The 20,759-nt window shown below is 42.2% G+C and overlaps 1 protein-coding gene and 1 long non-coding RNA gene across 3 annotated transcripts in view; one reads left to right on the top strand and one right to left on the bottom strand.

Annotated features, from left to right (window-relative positions):
• Positions 1-20,759, bottom strand: part of LOC135057877 (uncharacterized) — a 40,672-nt gene that overhangs the window by 19,143 nt on the left and 770 nt on the right. The window lies entirely within an intron of this gene.
• Positions 6,726-18,975, top strand: LOC135057876 (uncharacterized). Its single transcript, XR_010244432.1, has 3 exons — positions 6,726-6,823; positions 10,173-10,337; positions 18,879-18,975. It is a non-coding gene; the product is annotated as an uncharacterized LOC135057876 (long non-coding RNA).

The raw sequence follows: 20,759 nt of genomic DNA on the forward strand, positions 1-20,759 counted from the left end.
TATATTGTAATTTTTTGTTAAAATACTATCATAGTTACTTTTGCTGTCTTTTTAAGAATTGTGTATCCACGTAGCAGTACCTGGAAATTTTGACAGGGAACAGCGAAAATGATGCAGAAAAAGATGTACTATATGAAAATTTAAGGGTACTTCTGGAATTATATTGAGTCAGAAATATCTCATGCATCCATCACAAAATCATTTCATTTGCACTAGGTAAGGTTACAAGAACAATTGTCTTTATATTTATTTTTAAATCTGAAAGTTACTGTACATTTTTAATATAAAAGATAAATACAAATGATTCCAAATGCTGTAACTTTCAGATTTGCAATTTTCTGCCCCATTAAGACTAGTGATGAGCGGGTTCGGTTCCTCGGAATCCGAACCCCCCTCCCCGAACTTCACCCATTTTACACGGTACCGAGGCAGACTAGGATCTTCCCGCCTTGCTTGGTTAACCCGAGCGCGCCCGAACGTCATCATCCCGCTGTCGGATTCTCGGGAGATTCGTATTCTATATAAGGAGCCGCGCATCACCGCAATTTTCACTCGTGCGTTGGAGATGATAGGGAGAGGATGTGCAGCGTTCTCTCAGTTTCTGTATTCAGTGTGCTGCAAATATCTGTGCTCAGTGTGCTGCAAATATCTGTGCTCAGTGTGCTTGCAAATATCTGCTCAGTGTGCTGAAAATATCTACGTTCTCTGCCTGAAAAACGCTCCATATCTGTGTTGCATTGTAGTATATAGTAGGAGGACAGTGCAGAATTTTGCTGACCAGTGACCACCAGTATTATATAGCAGTACGGTACAGTAGTCCACTGCTCTACCTACCTCTGTGTCGTCAAGTATACTATCCATCCATACCTGTGGTGCAATTTAGTTGTGCGCAGTATATATAGTAGGAGGACAGTGCAGAAATTTGCTGACCACCAGTATATAATATATAGCAGTACGGTACAGTAGGCCACTGGTCTACCTACCTCTGTGTCATCAAGTATACTGTTCATCCATATCTGTGGTGCATTTTAGTTGTGCGCAGTATATATAGTAGGAGGACAGTGCAGAATTTTGCTGACCACCACGATATAATATATAGCAGTTCGGTACAGTAGGTCACTGCTCTACCTACCTCTGTGTCGTCAAGTATACTATCCATCCATACATGTGGTGCATTTTAGTTGTTGTGCGCAGTATATATAGTAGGAGGACAGTGCATAATTTTGCTGACCACCAGTATATAATATATAGCAGTACAGTAGTCCACTGCTCTACCTACCTCTGTGTCGTCAAGTATACTATCCATCCATACCTGTGGTGCATTTTAGTTGTTGTGCGCAGTATATATAGTAGGAGGACAGTGCAGAATTTTGCTGACCACCAGTCTATAATATATAGCAGTACAGTAGGCCATTGCTATTGATATATTACTGGCATATAATTCCACACATTAAAAAATGGAGAACAAAAATGTGGAGGGTAAAATAGATCCACTTCCACCTCGTGCTGAAGCTGATGCCACTAAGTCATAGCTGAGACGATGAAATGTCATCAACGTCGTCTGCCAAGGCCGATGCCCAATGTCATAGTAGAGAGCATGTAAAATCCAAAAAACAAAAGTTCAGTAAAATGACCCAAAAATCAAAATTAAAAGCGTCTGATGAGAAGCGTAAACTTGCCAATATGCCATTTACGACACGGAGTGGCAAGGAACGGCTGAGGCCCTGGCCTATGTTCATGGCTAGTGGTTCAGATTCACATGAGGATGGAAGCACTCATCCTCTCGCTAGAAAAATGAAAAGACTTAAGCTGGCAAAAGCACAGCAAAGAACTGTGCGTTCTTCTAAATCACAAATCCCCAAGGAGAGTCCAATTGTGTCGGTTGCGATGCCTGACCTTCCCAACACTGGACGGGAAGAGGTGGCGCCTTCCACCATTTGCATGCCCCCTGCAAGTGCTGGAAGGAGCACCCGCAGTCCAGTTCCTGATAGTCAAATTGAAGATGTCACTGTTGAAGTACACCAGGATGAGGATGTGGGTGTTGCTGGCGCTGAGGAGGAAATTGACAAGGAGGATTGTGATGGTGAGGTGGTTTGTTTAAGTCAGTCACCCGGGGAGACACCTGTTGTCCATGGGACGAATATGGCCATTCACATGCCTGGTCAAATTACAAAAAAAATCACCTCTTCGGTGTGGAATTATTTGAACAGAAATGCGGACAACAGGTGTCAAGCCATGTGTTGCCTTTGTCAAGCTGTAATAAGTAGGGGTAAGGACGTTAACCACCTAGGAACATCTTCCCTTATACGTCACCTGGAGCGCATTCATCAGAAGTCATTGACAAGTTCAAAAACTTTGGGTGACAGCGGAAGCAGTCCACTGACAACTAAATCCCTTCCTCTTGTAACCAAGCTCCTGCAAACCACACCACCAACTCCCTCAGTGTCAATTTCCTCCTTAGACAGGAAAGCCAATAGTCCTGCAGGCCATGTCACTGGCAAGTCTGACGAGTCCTCTCCTGCCTGGGATTCCTCCGATGCATCCTTGAGTGTAACGCCTACTGCTGCTAGCGCTGCTGTTGTTGCAGCTGGGAGTCGATCGTCATCCCAGGGGGGAAGTCGGAAGACCACTTGTACTATTTCCAGTAAGCAATTGACTGTCCAACAGTCCTTTGGGAGGAAGATGAAATATCACAGCAGTCATCCTGCTGCAAAGCGGATAACTCAGGCCTTGCCAGCCTGGGCGGTGTTAAACGTGTGTCCGGTATCCACCGTTAATTCACAGAGAACTAGAGTATTGCTTGAGGTACTGTGCCCCCGGTACCAAATACCATCTAGGTTCCACTTCTCTAGGCAGGCGATACCGAGAATGTACACAGACGTCAGAAAAAGACTCACCAGTGTCCTAAAAAATGCAGTTGTACCCAATGTCCACTTAACCACGGACATGTGGACAAGTGGAGCAGGGCAGACTCAGGACTATATGACTGTGACAGCCCACTGGGTAGATGTATTGCCTCCTGCAGCAAGAACAGCAGCGGCGGCACCAGTAGCAACATCTCGCAAACGCTAACTCGTTCCTAGGCAGGCTACGCTTTGTATCACCGCTTTTCAGAAGAGGCACACAGCCGACAACCTCTTACGGAAACTGAGGAACATCGTCGCAGAATGGCTTACTCCAATTAGACTCTCCTGGGGATTTGTGACATCGGACAACGCCACCAATATTGTGCGTGCATTACATGTGGGCAAATTCCAGCACGTCCCATGTTTTGCACATACATTGAATTTGGTGGTGCAGAATTTTTTTTTAAACGACAGGGGCGTGCAAGAGATGTTGTCGGTGGCCCGAAGAATTGCGGGCTACTTTCGGCATTCAGCCACCGCGTGCCGAAGACTGGAGCACCAGCAAACACTCCTGAACCTGCCCTGCCATCATCTAAAGCAAGAGGTGGTAACGAGGTGGAATTCAACCCTCTATATGCTTGAGAGGATGGAGGAGCAGCAAAAGGCCATTCAAGCCTATACAGCTACCTACGATATAGGCAAAGGAGGGGGAATGCACCTGACTCAAGCGCAGTGAAGAATGATTTCAACGTTGTGCAAGGTTCTGCAACCCTTTGAACTTGCCACACGTGAAGTCAGTTCAGACACTGCCAGCCTGAGTCAGGTCATTCCCCTCATCAGGCTTTTGCAGAAGAAGCTGGAGCGATTGAAGGAGGAGCTAAAACGGAGCGATTCCGCTAGGCATTTGGGACTTGTGGATGGAGCCCTTAATTCGCTTAACCAGGATTCACGGGTGGTCAATCTGTTGAAATCAGAGCACTTCGTTTTGGCCACCGTGCTCGATCCTAGGTTTAAAGCCTACGTTGGATCTCTCTTTCCGGCAGACATGCCTGGTCAAATTACAAAAAAAAAAATCACCTCTTCAGTGTGGAATTATTTGAACAGAAATGCGGACAACAGGTGTCAAGCCGTGTGTTGCAGAGGTTCAAAGACCTGCTGGTGAGAAAATTGTCAAGTCAAGCGGAACGTGACCCGTCAACAGCTCCTCCTTCACATTCTCCCGCAACTGGGGCTGCGAGGAAAAGGCTAATAATTCTGAGCCCACCCGCTGGCGGTGATGCAGGGCAGTCTGGAGCGAGTGCTGACATCTGGTCCGGACTGAAGGACCTGCCAACGATTACTGACATGTCGTCTACTGTCACTGCATATGATTCTGTCACCATTGAAAGAATGGTGGAGGATTATATGAGTGACCGCATCCAAGTAGGCACGTCAGACAGTCTGTACGTATACTGGCAGGAAAAAGAGGCAATTTGGAGGCCCTTGCACAAACTGGCTTTATTTTACCTAAGTTGCCCCCCTTCCAGTGTGTACTCCGAAAGAGTGTTTAGTGCAGCCACTCACCTTGTAATCAATCGGCGTACGAGGTTACTTCCAGAAAATGTGGAGAAGATCATGTTCATCAAAATGAATTATAATCAATTCCTCCGTGGAGACATTCACCAGCAATTGCCACCAGAAAGTACACAGGGACCTGAGATGGTGGATTCCAGTGGGGACGAATTAATAATCTGTGAGGAGGGGGATGTGCACAGTGAAAGGGTTGAGTAATCGGATGATGAGGAGGAGGTGGACATCTTGCCTCTGTAGAGCCAGTTTGTGCAAGGAGAGATTGATTGCTTCTTTTTTTGGTGGGGGCCCAAACCAACCAGTCATTTCAGCCACAGTCGTGTGGCAGACCCTGTCGCTGAAATGATGGGTTTGTTAAAGTGTGCATGTCCTGTTTATACAACATAAGGGTGGGTGGGAGGGCCCAAGGACAATTCCATCTTGCACCTCTTTTTTTATTTATTTATCTTTGCATCATTTGATGTTTGGGGCTAATTTTTTTAACTGCCATCCTGTCTGACACTGCAGTGCCACTCCTAGATGGACCAGGTGTTTCCGCCGGCCTCTTGGGTCGCTTAGCTTAGTCTCACAGCTACCTCATTGCACCTCTTTTTTTCTTTGCATCATGTGCTGTTTGGGGACTATTTTTTTCAAGTGCCATTCTGTCTGACACTGCAGTGCCACTCCTAGATGGGCCAGGTGTTTGTGTCGGCCACTTGGGTTGCTTAGCTTAGCCATCCAGCGACCTTGGTTCACCTCTTTTTTTCTTTGCATCATGTGCTGTTTGGGGACTATTTTTTTAAGTGCCATCCTGTCTGACACTGCAGTGCCACTCCTAGATGGGCCAGGTGTTTGTGTCGGCCACTTGGGTTGTTTAGCTTAGTCATCCAGCGACCTCGGTGCAAATTTTAGGACTAAAAATAATATTGTGAGGTGTGAGGTGTTCAGAATAGACTGGAAATGAGTGGAAATTATGGTTATTGAGGTTAATAATACTATGGGATCAAAATGACCCCCAAATTCTATGATTTAAGCTGTTTTTGAGGGTTTTATGTAAAAAAACACCCGAATCCAAAACACACCCGAATCCGACAAAAAATTTTCAGGGAGGTTTTGCCAAAATGCGTCTGAATCCAAAACACGGCCGCGGAACCGAATCCAAAACACAAAACCCGAAAAATTTCCAGTGCACATCACTAATTAAGACCCCTTTCCAGCATAAGTGACACAAGTGACCAGTCTCCAATAATGTTTATATGGATGTTTTTGTATGTATTTTTTGCATGCATGTACAGTATAAAAATCTTAACCCCCCCCCCCCCCCCCCCCCGAAAACTGGCACACATCCAACTCTACTTGAGTACCTAGGTGACCAAAATTTGTTTAATCAAAATAATACCGTGAAAATTTAAATGTTGCACTTATTGATATAAACAGCTCTTTTACTTAAATTATACATTTTAATATGCATTGTTTTTATGCATTGAACAAAGTGTTAGCTGTGGTGAGTGTAGAAGGCCGGCTATCAAAAATAATGATTTAAACCTGCTGTAATCCTCTATTGCCATTACTTGTTATGATCTGATGTATTTATATAATGTTAGGTATGTGTTTTTATGTTATAGTTAAACTGTCTTTAGGTGCTGCTAGATTCCTTAGCAAATCCTATGAAGGAGCTATTATCTCAGGAGAGCATAAAGCCTCACAACCACTGGCGTTTCTATAATGGGTGCAGTGTGTGCGGTGTACACGGGCCCCTGAGTCCAGAGGGGGCCCCCACCGTACACACTGCACCCATTTTTAAAATACTTACCCCTCAGAAGTCCAGCGCCGGCATCTGCAGCGCTATTAGAACACAGTGAAAATGGCTCAGCGGCCATTTTCACAGAGTTCTGTGCATGCGCAGTAGAGAAATCTCAGGGAAAATGGCCGCCGCATCATTTTCCTGGAGATCTGCGCATGCGCAGTAGAGTCTGAGCCCTCTAGAGCTCAGACTCTACAGCGCTCCGGGAAGAGAGGAGGGAGCCTGAACGGAGGAGGCTGAACACGGGCCTCCTCCTCCCTTAAAACACCCCTGCTCACAACTGTACATACTGTAGGCACTCCTTGTACTATAGTTGCGCAGACCGTTGGCATCAGATTTTCACCTGAAAAATGGTAAGCACGTAAAGCACTATCCCTGGAAAAAATGATAAGGGTTAACTTTGAGTTAGGTATGTGAAATCCAGTTCCCAGTTATTTTTAACATTTTTCTATATAGCATCAGCATATTCTGTTGTGCTTCACATTTGGAATGTAATTATGCCCTTTTGTTGTATCAAGGGGAATACCCTTTGATGTTCTCAAAGCTCTCAAAAAGTTTTGAATATATACCGGACACCGCGTTGTTTCAGCACTGAGGTGGCAGTTAAAAGGCAGCCGTGGAGCAGGTATGTTGACTTCCGCTGTGATGACTCTGCTGGTGTAAATTGATGAAGACTTGGGGGTAAATTTACTAAGATCCCGATTTGGACCGAGATGCCGTTTTTTCTTCAAAGTGTCATCTCGGTAATTTACTAAGCAAAAATCACGGCAGTGATGAGGGCATTCGTAATATTTTGGAAGTCCTAGGAAAAAATCACGAATCAATACACCATCGGTCAAATACGCCTGCAATTTGCTAGAAATCGGGAATTTACTAAAAAGTGCAAAACACAAACACTGCCGACAATAGCCAAACACTGCCGTGATAAAATACAAATCGTGAAAAAGTGCTAAAAAAAAACAGACCTGCTTTTTTATCCCGTGTTTGTATAGGCATGCACGGATCCATGATATCCGTGCATGTTTTTCATTGGGAAGGGGGGGGGAAATGTTCTAAATTTTCAGAAAAAAAATTGCGTGGGGTCCCCCCTCCTAAGGCAAACCAGCCTCGGGCTCTTTGAGCCGATCCTGGTTGCAGAAATATGGGGAAAAAATGGACAGGGGTTCCCCCATATTTAAGCAACCAGCATCGGGCTCTGCGCCTGGTCCTGGTTCCAAAAATACGGGGGACAAAAAGAGTAGGGGTCCCCCGTATTTTTGAAACCAGCACCGGGCTCCACTAGCTGGACAGATAATGCCACAGCCGGGGGTCACTTTTATACAGTGCCTTGCGGCCGTGGCATCAAATATCCAACTAGTCACCCCTGGCCGGGGTACCCTGGGGGAGTGGGGACCCCTTCAATCAAGGGGTCCCCCCCCCCAGCCACCCAAGGGCCAGGGGTGAAGCCCGAGGCTGTCCCCCCCATCCAATGGGCTGTGGATGGGGGGCTGATAGCCTTTGTGATAAGTGTTTGATATTGTTTTTAGTAGCAGTACTACAAGGCCCAGCAAGCCTCCCCCGCAAGCTGGTACTTGGAGAACCACAAGTACCAGCATGCGGCGGAAAAATGGGCCCGCTGGTACCTGTAGTACTACTACTAAAAAAATACCCCAAAAAAGACATTACACACACACACCTTGAAAGTATAACTTTAATACATCCATCCACACCTCCATATACACATACTTACCTTATGTTCCCACGCAGGTCGGTCCTCTCCTCCAGTAGAATCCATGGTGTACCTGTAGAAAAAATTATACTCACATAATCCAGTGTTTTCGGCTCCTCGGTAAATCCTTTTGTAATCCACGTACTTGAAAAAATAAAAAAACGGATACCCGACCACGAACTGAAAGGGGACCCATGTTTTCACATGGGCCCCCTTTCCCCGAATGCCAGAAACCCACTCTGACTGATGTCTAAGTGGGTTTCTTCAGCCAATCAGGGAGCGCCACGTTGTAGCACCCTCCTGATCGGCTGTGTGCTCCTGTACTGTCTGACAGGCGGCACACGGCACTGTTACAATGTAGCGCCTATGCGCTCCATTGTAACCAATGGTGGGAACTTTCAGGTCAGCGGTTGACCGAAAGTGACCTCACCGCTGACCTGAAAGTTCCCACCATTGGTTACAATGGAGCGCATAGGCGCTACATTGTAACACTGCCGTGTGCCGCCTGTCATACAGTACAGGAGCACACAGCCGATCAGGAGGGTGCTACAACGTGGCGCTCCCTGATTGGCTGAAGAAACCCACTTAGACATCAGTCAGAGTGGGTTTCTGGCATTCGGGGAAAGGGGGCCCATGTGAAAACATGGGTCCCCTTTCAGTTCGTGGTCGGGTATCCGTTTTTTTTTTTTCAAGTACGTGGATTACAAAAGGATTTACTGAGGAGCCGAAAACACTGGATTATGTGAGTATATTTTTTTCTACAGGTACACCATGGATTCTACTGGAGAAGAGGACCGACCTGCGTGGGAACATAAGGTAAGTATGTGTATATGGAGGTGTGGATGGATGTATTAAAGTTATAATTTCAAGGTGTGTGTGTAATGTCTTTTTTGGGGTATTTTTTTAGTAGTAGTACTACAGGTACCAGCGGGCCCGTTTTTCCACCGCATGCTGGTACTTGTGGTTCTCCAAGTACCAGCTTGCGGGGGAGGCTTGCTGGGCCTTGTAGTACTGCTACTAAAAACAATATCAATCACTTTTCACAAAGGCTATCAGCCCCCCATCCGCAGCCTATTGGATGGGGGGGACAGCCTCGGGCTTCACCCCTGGCCCTTGGGTGGCTGGGGGGGGGACCCCTTGATTGAAGGGGTCCCCACTCCCCCAGGGTACCCCGGCCAGGGGTGACTAGTTGGATATTTGATGCCACGCCCGCAAGGCACTCTATAAAAGTGACCCCCGGCTGTGGCATTATCTGTCCAGCTAGTGGAGCCCGGTGCTGGTTTCAAAAATACGGGGGACCCCTACTCTTTTTGTCCCCCGTATTTTTGGAACCAGGACCAGGCGCAGAGCCCGATGCTGGTTGCTTAAATATGGGGGAACCCCTGTCCATTTTTTTCCCATATTTCTGCAACCAGGATCGGCTCAAAGAGCCCGAGGCTGGTTTGGCTTAGGAGGGGGGACCCCACGCAATTTTTTTTTTACATTTAAACTTTATTTTTTTGTTTAACAAAGTGCACAATGAAGCCCAGCACAGATCTCTCAGATCCGGCCGAGATTCATTGTATTAAAGTCGGCAGTGTTTTACAAGTCACTCACGTAAAACACTGCCTAAAAAAACGAATGACATCGACATCGGAAAACCCGAAAATGCAGAATATGGCAGCTTAGTAAATTAGTCGTAATCAATTCAAAAAGTTGCATATTTACACTTTCGATGTCATTCGTGATTGAACTTTGACCTCAAACGGGAAAACACGAATCTTAGTAAATTTACCCCTTGGTATGATGTTATGCTTGAAAAAGGAAATTGTGGACCAAAACGTCACAATTCTATGCTTATGCAATTGATATGGAAGCCTTGAACTTTGAAATTCCTATAAAAATTATATGTTGCAAATTCAAGCGCTGCATAGAAAGTGCCTATTTATTGGTGTTTATAATTACGCTGGGATCACAGATTTGGTGATAACTCGCATAGTGCACCCCGCTGAAGGCAGTGAGATGTGAGTGCGGAACTCTGCTATATATGTTTAGGTTATATACAGGCTGTATTGTACCCAATCGCTAATGTGCTATTTATTTAAGCCTTTTTCTCATTCTCTCTAGTATTTTTCATTCAGCTGATATATTCATAACATTCCCCTCTGTTTTACCCATACCATTCCTCTCTGCTCAATTTTAAATGTTTTCTATTTATAACTGATATTGCTCACTTCTAGGTATAGCAGTTTCTTTAACAATATAGCCCTTTCACATTCCTTGACAGCCACGGCTCACGTACCTCAGTGGCGGCTGCTACCATAGCAACCTGACGTAGGGGAGGCGTGACATCACACACAGCAGGAGCCGGAAGTCGCGGGAGCGCGGTGTGAATGGAGATGCCGGGGGCGTTCTTCTTTCACGTACTGGCGGGTTTCTACCCTTACTTAAGGTAAGACACCACACTGTTTATTTGTTGTTCACCTTCACAAAGGGGCTATGGGCCCTGAAACATTGGTCTTTGCATTTTTGTTAATGCCTTAATACAAAACCTTTTGATGACATAAGACCCGGAGTGCCGCTGTTTCTTTTTTCTGTTTACCCTACCTGGCAGAGGGCACCTGGCAGCTTAAACCAGATTTACAGGGAGTGCTGAACTACCCCACACTGTATTTATAAGTATACATATATATAAATATATATTTAATTACTATATATGTATATATAAAATTACTTTTTTTTGTGAGGGATGCAGATACTAATTTGGTAACTATTTTCATTGATCACTTAAATAATAATGACTGTAATGTTAAATTTACCTATACTTGTCACTTCTTACACATTAGCTACCAAAATATTGCAGTCACAATCAGGGATAATGTCATCCATATTGTGAGGAATATAAATATTAATTGGAGTATATCAAAACTATGGCCTTGTAAGTTATGTTTTGTTTAAAAGTGAGTTATGAATCTCCAACACACTTGTCAAAAGACTGATTTATTCCTATGACTATGATTCTGGCTTTTTCAATTATAGTTAGAGGAGACAGATACAGGAACGCTTTTATTAGTCCATTAGCATGATAATACACTAATGAAGTGCTGAGGTGAGTCTGTGTGCTTAATGGAATGCATAGCTAGACATCTTGTGACCATGTAGATGTTACTTATCTCTGTATGTTCTTGAAAGCCTGTATTCACACTTAGGAGATATATCTTAATTTTAAGAATTGTTAACTGGGACATAGGATGACCCGGGAACTGGAGATCAGATTAACATTTGACTGTCACAATACTAACCAAATATTCCAGTCTTCTGGAAGGAACCATCAAAGGTAATGGAATTCATTGCCATGCCAAGCTTCATTAGAATTTTAATGAACTCATGTTGGCTGGACTGCAGCAAAAGCCAATTTACCAGACAGGACACAGACCTTTGTCCATCTTTTACAGCTAATTAGGGGGTAATCAGAGCACAAGTGTATTCAGCCTCACACATTGGAATCTACAATACATTAGACTAAAGGCACATCATATTTGATATGACTTATGACTTGAAATGATCCGTCCATAATAGCAGAGGGTGTGGAAAATAATATGAAATATAGCTAAGGTAGATTTGCATGTGGGGTTCGAGTTGCAAATATCTCAGAAGTGTAATTTCAGATATATGAATTATCTAGCCAATCCCACATCACAAACACATAATATTTACTACCATATGGTAGCTAAAAAAGAGTAATATGGACATCCCATATTCCATGTCATCATTTCAAAGGGGAAGTTATGCCCAATTATGTGAATTTAAGTTAAAGGTGATTTGGCCAATTCAAGGATGATCCCAGACCTAATTAACTAGCCAGTCAATAGTCAAGGACATCATCCAATGTGTGATACTTTGCTGATAAAAAACATGATTAGCTTTTCTTCTGGGTTCAGACTGGGAGATCAATGACGCATTGAAGTTTTACCTGCATTCCCTGCATTTTCCTTCCATAGCTGCATGTTAGCTGTGTATGTTTTGTCCTTTTTATTTGAAAATGACTTACATGTATGTACTTTGTAAAAGTTTTCTTGGTAATATTCTTTTATAAATAACCATTGTACCCTTTTTTGTAACTAAAGTATTCCTTTGTTAGTCTTTCGTATATGCTCTCAGAACACAATACTTTGAAGAGATTATTAGACCGCTAGGCTATGCTATAAACTGTTATCAATTGCCAAAGTAGGGTATGGACATAAACATAGCCGGGCCTACGTGCAATTGTTATATAAAGGTGTTGGGGGTCCTGTGACCCCTTTAATTATTCATGGCTAGTGGCAGTAAATTGACCATAGTTAGAGTATAAAACCATCCAACAGTCAAGGATAGTAGTGTGGTCCATGAAACATAAAGACTTGATTTTAATACTTACCTTGATTGCAAAAGTTGATATACTAACATGGAATAACTGTTACACACACATAAAAAAAAATCAGACTTTGTATATTTTTGGAAAGTATGAAACCATGGTGGGATTCTCTTTAAAGCATTGATAGAGTGCAGAAATATGATTTGGAATTTACTTTTAGGTCCAAAGAAAAAGAGTCAGGAAAAAACATAAACACTGTAATTGTATAAAATTTGTTTCAAATTATAGCATGTTTTCTCAGAAAAAGAAAGAAATAACTGGAATTTGTATTAAATATTTTAGATTTAAAAAGATGATGAGAATGTAAGACTTTACATAAAGAATAAATAATTAGTGATCTTTCCAAAGGCAGATCCTTTAATAAATAAGCTAGCCCCTTATCTGTTTATAAAAATTGGTAGAGGCATTGGCATATTTATAATGGGTGCAGTGTTTGTGGTGCCACGTGGTATGTAGTGTCCAGGGGTCCACATTACAAACCCTGCACATATCAGAATCTGTCTTATCTTGATTTGAATTTATCTGTGGGTACAGGTACCAGTGGCTGTAGATGGGCTTGAGAGGGAGTAGCAAAACACTGAAATACTACTTGCAGGAGCAGATTCTGTGATATTAGCTCAATGGGAATGACTCATGGGGCCGAACTACAACCTGTGATATCTCTGGACTGGACTAGAGCCGTCAATGTCTCTGGACTGGGCTAAAACTGATGAAGCTTCTGAGTAGACTGGATCCAATTTTGGCTCTAGAACATGTTGGAATTGGTACTGCTTCTGACCAGATTGGTCTGGAACTGATTACGCTTCTGGCTTGACTGGTACCGGTGAAGTTTCTGGACCAGACTGGAACTGGAGATGCTTCTGACCCTACGTTGACCGTTGGTACTTCTCATGCCGGTTTTGGACCAGCTATAATACAGGACTGGGCTGGAACTGGTGGTATTTCTTGTGCTAAGCTGGAACTGGCTTTTCTTCAAGTGCCGGGCTGAAACTGGCTTGTCTTCAGGTGCTGGTTGGAACTAGTTTGGCTTGAGAGCTCAGCTGGGACCAGCTTTGAGCACAGGACTGCTAGCTGGCTAGGACCTATTGTTCTTTTGAAGATGACTGGTAGAATTGCAGGAACCACACTATAGCACTCCCAGCTAGCTGGAATCAGTAATACACCAGAGGAGTAGTGCTGTGTCTGGTAGAACTGGTTGCTGGTAAGGATGAGTAGTACAGCATTAGAGCAGAGCTATGAATGATAACACAGAGTAATACTGGTTGCTGGCTGGAACAGTAGTTCGCCAAGGAGATGGTGTTGTAGCTGAAGACACCAAGGAGTACTGTTAACTGGCTGGAACCTGTGGTCCACCAAGGAGATTCCACTATAGCTGGAGAAAATGAGTAATACTGGTTACTGACTGGGACCAGTAGTTTACCAATGAGATAGCACTGTAGCTGGGTTAACAGAAGTTGAGCTGAGTGAAACACTGAAGTCTGTGGTAGGAAACAGTCTCTGGATACTGGGAGATAGAGTCTGTAATACAGGATGCAGGTATTGTGACAAAGAGCTGGAAAATGTACACTCAGGAAAATATACTTGATCACTGAGGATTCAGGGGTTAATTGCAGACTAGGACCCAAGATTTCTTGCAGCAGGATGAAGAGTGTGCTAAACCAGTAGCTGATGGAAACACTGTGCACTTAGAAGTCAGCAGATGGGTGAGTAGACCAGTAGTGACACAGGCACAACTGTAGGTTACTGCAACTAGTTATTAGTATAGTTTGTTTAACAGGAACTCAGCTCAATTGAACTCAGGAGTCAGTGATGGGAAGGCTTCCCAGGCAAGGATTCCAGTAATGCAGGAACAATTGAACTGAATTCTACTACAAACAGGAGCTACAATAAGCAGAATAACTGGCTGCAAGATTGAGCTTATTAGTCAGGTTGTGACTTATTGCTCTAGCAATCACATGACCTCCAAGGAAGGCTTACATAGGAACTGTACGTCTCTAATTGACTGTCAGGATCAGCTGAGAAAAGAATCACTCAGATTGGATGGATTGCAACCAGCTGACGTGATCCATTTTGATGATGTCTAGGTATCAGCTCCCGCAAAACCTGGCATGCAGAAAAAGTAAGTGCTGAAACACTTTGAGCATGAAACACGTTAAAGAGTCAGATTCCTGACAGTACCCATATAAATATACTTACCTCTTCAAAATCACACATCGGGTGGTGTTGCAGACAGAAGTCAATAAGAAAATGGTGCAGTGGGTGAGAATTCTCCAGGAATATAGCACAGACGCCATGTTCCTGGAGACCTGTGCATGTGCAGTAGACTCTACCACAGTCTACTGTGCTGCTGGAGGATAGGGGGCCTGCAAAGAGACTGCACAAGGGGCCTCTCACTCTTAAACTGACCCTGGGTAAAGGAGAAGCATTTTGTATTTTGAATCATAGAATTTTTATTATGGAAGTATTTCATGAAAATATAAAATTATACAATATTTAAAGGATTTCAAATGTCCTAATACATATTAATTAATAAGATGTTTCCATTACTAGACAAGTGTGTGGATTTCTGAGACGAAATACAGTATATATATATATATATATATATATATATATATATATATACAGTATGTGTATATATATATATATATATATATATATATATATATTCATAATATAAAGAAAGATACAAATGGACAATATGTAGTTTGTAGCAAGCCATAAAGTACTGTATGTACTAGTACAAGAATGAGAAGGCAAATTAGTATAGTGTCAATGTTATGTTTGTCATTAGATTTCATAAATGGCATTTAAGATAACATATTTTAAAACAGCTGGTAGATTTATTTATGTTTATTTGTGTCTAGACTAAAAGTTTTAAATGGATGCTGGATCAATAGCTAAGGATGAGGGGTGCGACTGCATACCCTAATTTTGAACATAATAAGAGGTTCTAGCATACTGAGACTTGTAGTGCCACACAGAAGAAAGGAAAATGGAGTTCCACACTCTAAGCACTAAGGATACACTATAATACCCTCCCCACTATTTTATAATTGTGTATATATGTACAAGTGGGATGCGTTTAGCGTCCCAGCAGTTGGGATGCCGGTGGTTATATGACTGATGACGGAATCCCGACACCGTTCAGGAGACCGGCGCCGGGACACAGACTGCCGACAACCTGAAGGTAAGTATCGGGATAGGTATTAGGGTTAGGGCCCGGAGGTTGGGTTCGGCACTAGGGGGTTGGTTAGCTGTAGCCACCTCCCCCTGAGATTTAGCTCTAGCCCCCCCCCCTCCAGGTTTAGCCCTAGCTGCCACCCCAAGAGGGTTACGGTAGGGGGGGCAGGGTTAGTGTACTTACCCCCCCACAGGTGTTGGCTTTCTCGGTTTCGAGATGCCGGGGTCAGTCATGTGACAGCAAGCATCTCAAATACTGGGATATCATACTGATCCCGTACACATAATGGTAGATACGACTTTTGCTTGGACTAGCAAACCCTCCCACCTGCCCTTAAGGTGATTTTAATTACTATAGGTCCTTGCATTTTCTGTCTACATATTATAATGGGAACCATTATAGGTAATTCTGGATAAATTGATACAATGTGTGAGTATTAGGGATGTTATGTACCCAGTTGATTAGGTTCACCTTGACATGCTAGGTGGGCATGCATTTTTGGCCAAACATGCATTAAGCACCTTATTTGTACCCCATGTTGAAATGTAGAGTTTATTATAATTGTTCTGATTATCACTATTTTTAGTGCTTAGGGGGTAATTCCAAGTTGATCGCAGCAGGATATTTTTTAGCAGTTGGGCAAAACCATGTGCACTGCAGGGGAGGCAGATATAACATGTGCAGAGAGAGTTAGATTTGGGTGGGTTATTTTGTTTCTGTGCAGGGTAAATACTGGCTGCTTTATTTTTACACTGCAATTTAGATTTCACTTTGAACACACCACACCCAAATCTAACTCTCTCTGCACGTGTTATATCTGTCCCCCCTGCAGTGCACATGGTTTTGCTCAACTGCTAACAAATTTGATGCTGCGATCAACTCAGAATTAGGCCCTTAGAGTACACACTTACATTTTTTTGTTCTGCATGGCTTAAGAACTACTCTGATCAACAGTAGAGTATACCATATTTCATCAATAGCTGCTGAGGGGGCCACATAATTTGAAAGCAGGTACTTCCCTCTTTTATATGTGGGTGGCTATATTTACAGATTACATTTTTGGTGTAATAGGGCACATAGTGTGGAGTAATATTGTCTGGTAATAACATGAAAAGACTCCCTTCTTTCAAATATGAACGTGAATGCCCAAACTTTGGTAGCTGTTATTATGGGGGTGATTAGGGCATATGGTAAGTTTACCACCAAAAATGTTTGTTTTCCCTAGCGTGGGGTGACATTGTCTAGTGATCAATGCTATCACAAGACATTAGCTCTTACGTGGGGACTTCCCTCTTTCAAGTACCTGTACCCTTACAGTATCTGTCTATATTATATTATGGGGAAGATAGAGGGCCTTTATTTTTTAGCTTTAATACATACAACAGTGTTGCCGACACTGACAACACTGTTGCCCCACCTGTCCTCCACAATGAAGGAGGCTACTTTTGCGTTCAAAAATGCTAAACCGCAGCAGATATCTACAATGCAACCCCATTAGACACATCCTGAGATATTTGATATTTGTGGGTGGCCTCCCAAAAAAGTTGCAAAAGAAAATGCACCTGTATGCACAGTGCTAAAACTTTAATTCATGCTCTCATTATATCCTATATTAACTATTGCAATTCACTCTTTACTGGTCTTTCACTAATCAGACATTCACCCCTATATTGTAATTGACTTTAATATAGTGACTGCTTGCTCTTCCTCACAGTGAGGTTTATGCAAACAAGTCTAAGGTTGTGGAACCTTGAGCATAATTTTTCTCTCTGCACAGTCAACGTAGTTGATTGTACGCATCTGCAGGAAATTCAGAGTCAAATCTACTTGCAGCTGAATGAGCATAACAGGTTGATAATGGGGAGTTCGCACTTAGGCTAAATTATGTGAGGGTTTGTAGACAGAATTGTAGAAAGGCCTTGCAGAGTTGTGTGTGTGAAACCTTCTGCATGCATCTGGATCACTTACATCAACCAGTTGATGCATAGGTTGGGTGCGATCCACTAGTAAAAACAGGGAAGGGGTGGGGGGTTTCTGAGTAACTGGAAACCCCAATTACAGGCTTATTTTCTTTTGCACAATGGGTGCATACAAAATCTCACAAATGCTAACTTTGCTGTGAAGCTACAGTACTGTATTTACAAACAGCACAGAAGGTACATTAACTATGGAAACATACTGTTAACTTTCAGACATACTGTAGGGGTACACACACACACAATATAAATTATTGTAAGGGGTAAGTGCATTCTCATTGTCTCACTGGAAAAGACATATAACAGGCAAATTAAGTCTGTCTTTGTTGCAGCTATTAACTTTTACTTATCCACCCATTTTTAAACTGGCTAGGCTACATAGCCAGGGCTTCCATCAGAAATTCTGGGCCCTTGACTGAGAAAATAGGCAGGCCCCCCCATCTCCCTCCGGACCAAATAAGACTACTATCAGCATAACATACAGTAGTTTTCAATGTTTCAGCACTCTGTTGCGCTTTGTCAGGAAGAACATACAAAGAGTGAATACAACATGCTTTAAATACTCCCTCACACCGTGTTCATTGTAGCTGGCTCACCTGGCTGTCACAGGAATATTGCGTCATCACTAAACACTATGGGGGTAAATTTACTAAGATGGGAGTTCTATTTAAGATGGGATATTGCCCATAGCAACCAATCAGTTTCCAGGTATTATCTTCTAGCAGGTGCTAGATAAATAAGAAGTAGAATCTGGTTGGTTGCTATGGGCAACATCCCATTTTAAATTGAACCCCCATCTTAGTTAATGTAACCCTACATATCTATAGCCACCACAACAATAATAGAAAATATCAACTGCCACTTGACAAGTGCATAAAATGTAAAAATACAAAAAAAAACAAATAAACCCCCCAAAAACGTGAATGATTAAAAATGGCATAGAAAAAAGAACTATATAAATGACTACCCAATTTAAAAATTTGACTTAAAATGGAATACCTCTGATACCTAGGCTAACAATATTTGAAACGTTTGTGTATACTGTATATTACCCTTAACAGCTGTTACATATATCATTAATCACTTAAGGTACTGTAGGTGTAGGAATGGCCACTTGTACAAATGAACGAATCATAAATATTGCAAGTGTATGAGTGTATAACATAAATACAGTACAGTAGTAAGAAAACTCTATTATAAGGAGAGAAAATAACGCAGAGTTGATCTAACAATGACACTTACCAGTCTGTATGTGTTCAAAGGTTAGCCAAGCTGGTTAGTGTGGTGTGTGTGTGTGTATATATATATATTTATATGTATATATATATATATATATATATATATTACAGTAAGGTGTCCTTGATGTCTCTGTGATCTTTATTATTCCCAATAATGTAGTAAACACAACTTTCCTTCATCTAGGTCTTCTATTGTGGATATGACTCACCACTACTAGTACATCGATTCATGTGGCTCCTCTGAGATTATATAAACCACCAAAATAAAGACTTTTATTTACCAGCAGGTAAATAATTATAATCCTATAATTCAGCTGGTAGACTATAGTAATATACTGGAATAACCATGTCATGACATTCATGGATCCATTGTAATTGTATTATCACTATTTTAGTTTGTATCTCCTTAATTTACAATATATTCAATCAGCTGCAGCACAATCCTTTCAATTCTAAGAGTGTAATTGCTACAAATGTTTACATTTATTAGTAACAATGCTGTCACATTACCAAGAGTATCTGTATATTGTTACAAATCATTTGAGCCACAACTCTGATGTTCTCATGCATGTAATTATATCACCACTACTGTGCTAGGGGAATTAGTACATATGGGATTATTTAATTTATTAATATAAATGTAACTCACAAATTGATTATATTGCCAGCAGTCACTGAATGTTCTTGATATATTAAAAGACTCCTATTAATGGTATATTCATGTAATCCCATGATACTAAACCATTAATGTGTATTTGATCAATTCAAATTTATCTAGATGTGGATAGACAGGACAGGCATTAGATAGTATAGTTACATAGTTACATAGTTTGTGAGGTTGAAAAAAGACATTTGTCCATCGAGTTCAACCTATTTGTGTTCTCCTACTCTGTGATATTAAGATATAGTCTCTGGTAGAGTTATAAATTGTCAATTCTTCTTGTACTTAGTTAATTTGATTATCATTATAACACATCGTCAAGATATTCAGCTGCTATATTATTAATTAGTTGCTGTTTTCTATTAGAGTGGCTGTTGTATGTACTCCTATAGTTTCTTAGACCTCACTCACTAGGTTTAATGTGTCAATCTGCGTATTAAATCAGGCAGTAATACAAAGTAGCACCATATTCAAGATTGTACTTGGTTGATTATTATCTCATTTGTTAGCTGTAGTTAGCACACGGACATACAGGAATCCAGGTTCCGGACTTTCTTCAGTGACATCAACTAATTAAGCACAGTGAGTTGCCATCTATTAGATTTTAAGCCTCACTCACAGATTTCTTTTATGCTGCTCTGTGTAATAGGTGAGCAATGGTGTTGTGTAACACTTTTTTTTACTGTGTACTTTAAATGTAGGGATGTAGTTATGTGATGGTCATCTCGATGCCGGGATTCCAGCGTCGGGAAGGTGAAAGGTGCTCTCCTGACTGCTGGTCACACATACCCAACCCTTAAATGTATACTGTATGATTTCACATGTCTTTTCTTAGTAGTAAACACACTAAACAAATATAAATGCCAGGTTTTCTCATGACACTCTCTCTGACCACTGGGAGAGCATTTTAATTGTATGTTGCCTGCTTATGCTTGTATGCCATAGTCTCAGCGCATGGAACATATAGTGCATAATTGTTTAATCTCCCATTGTAAGTGAGTTTATTTCTGCTTCCTATATTTCACAGTGCTGGCACCTGGGCCCCCTCTCTTTTGGGATCTGGGACTCGAGTCCATGTAGTCCCCCCTTATGGCAGCCCTGCGTAGACTGCATGATACTGTAACCAACATGAAGGAGGGAATTAGCAACTGAGTGATGACAGGAGTGATTACATAAGCAGTATGAAGTGTTCTCCAGGGATCTGGTCTGGATCCCGACATTGATCACTATCTCGGCGCCGGGATTCAGACCACTTGGATCCCAAACAATGATTTCACCGGCCAACGGAGAAATAAGCCACCGGGGGAAAGTTTAGATTTAGGCTGTGTGTGGAGGGTTAGGGTTAGGGTGTGGTGGGGGGCAGGGGTGTGTGAGAGTTAGGGTTAGGCTGTGGGGAGGGGGACT

This window comes from Pseudophryne corroboree, chromosome 3, assembly GCF_028390025.1.
Source record: "Pseudophryne corroboree isolate aPseCor3 chromosome 3, aPseCor3.hap2, whole genome shotgun sequence".
Lineage (NCBI taxonomy): Eukaryota > Metazoa > Chordata > Amphibia > Anura > Myobatrachidae > Pseudophryne > Pseudophryne corroboree.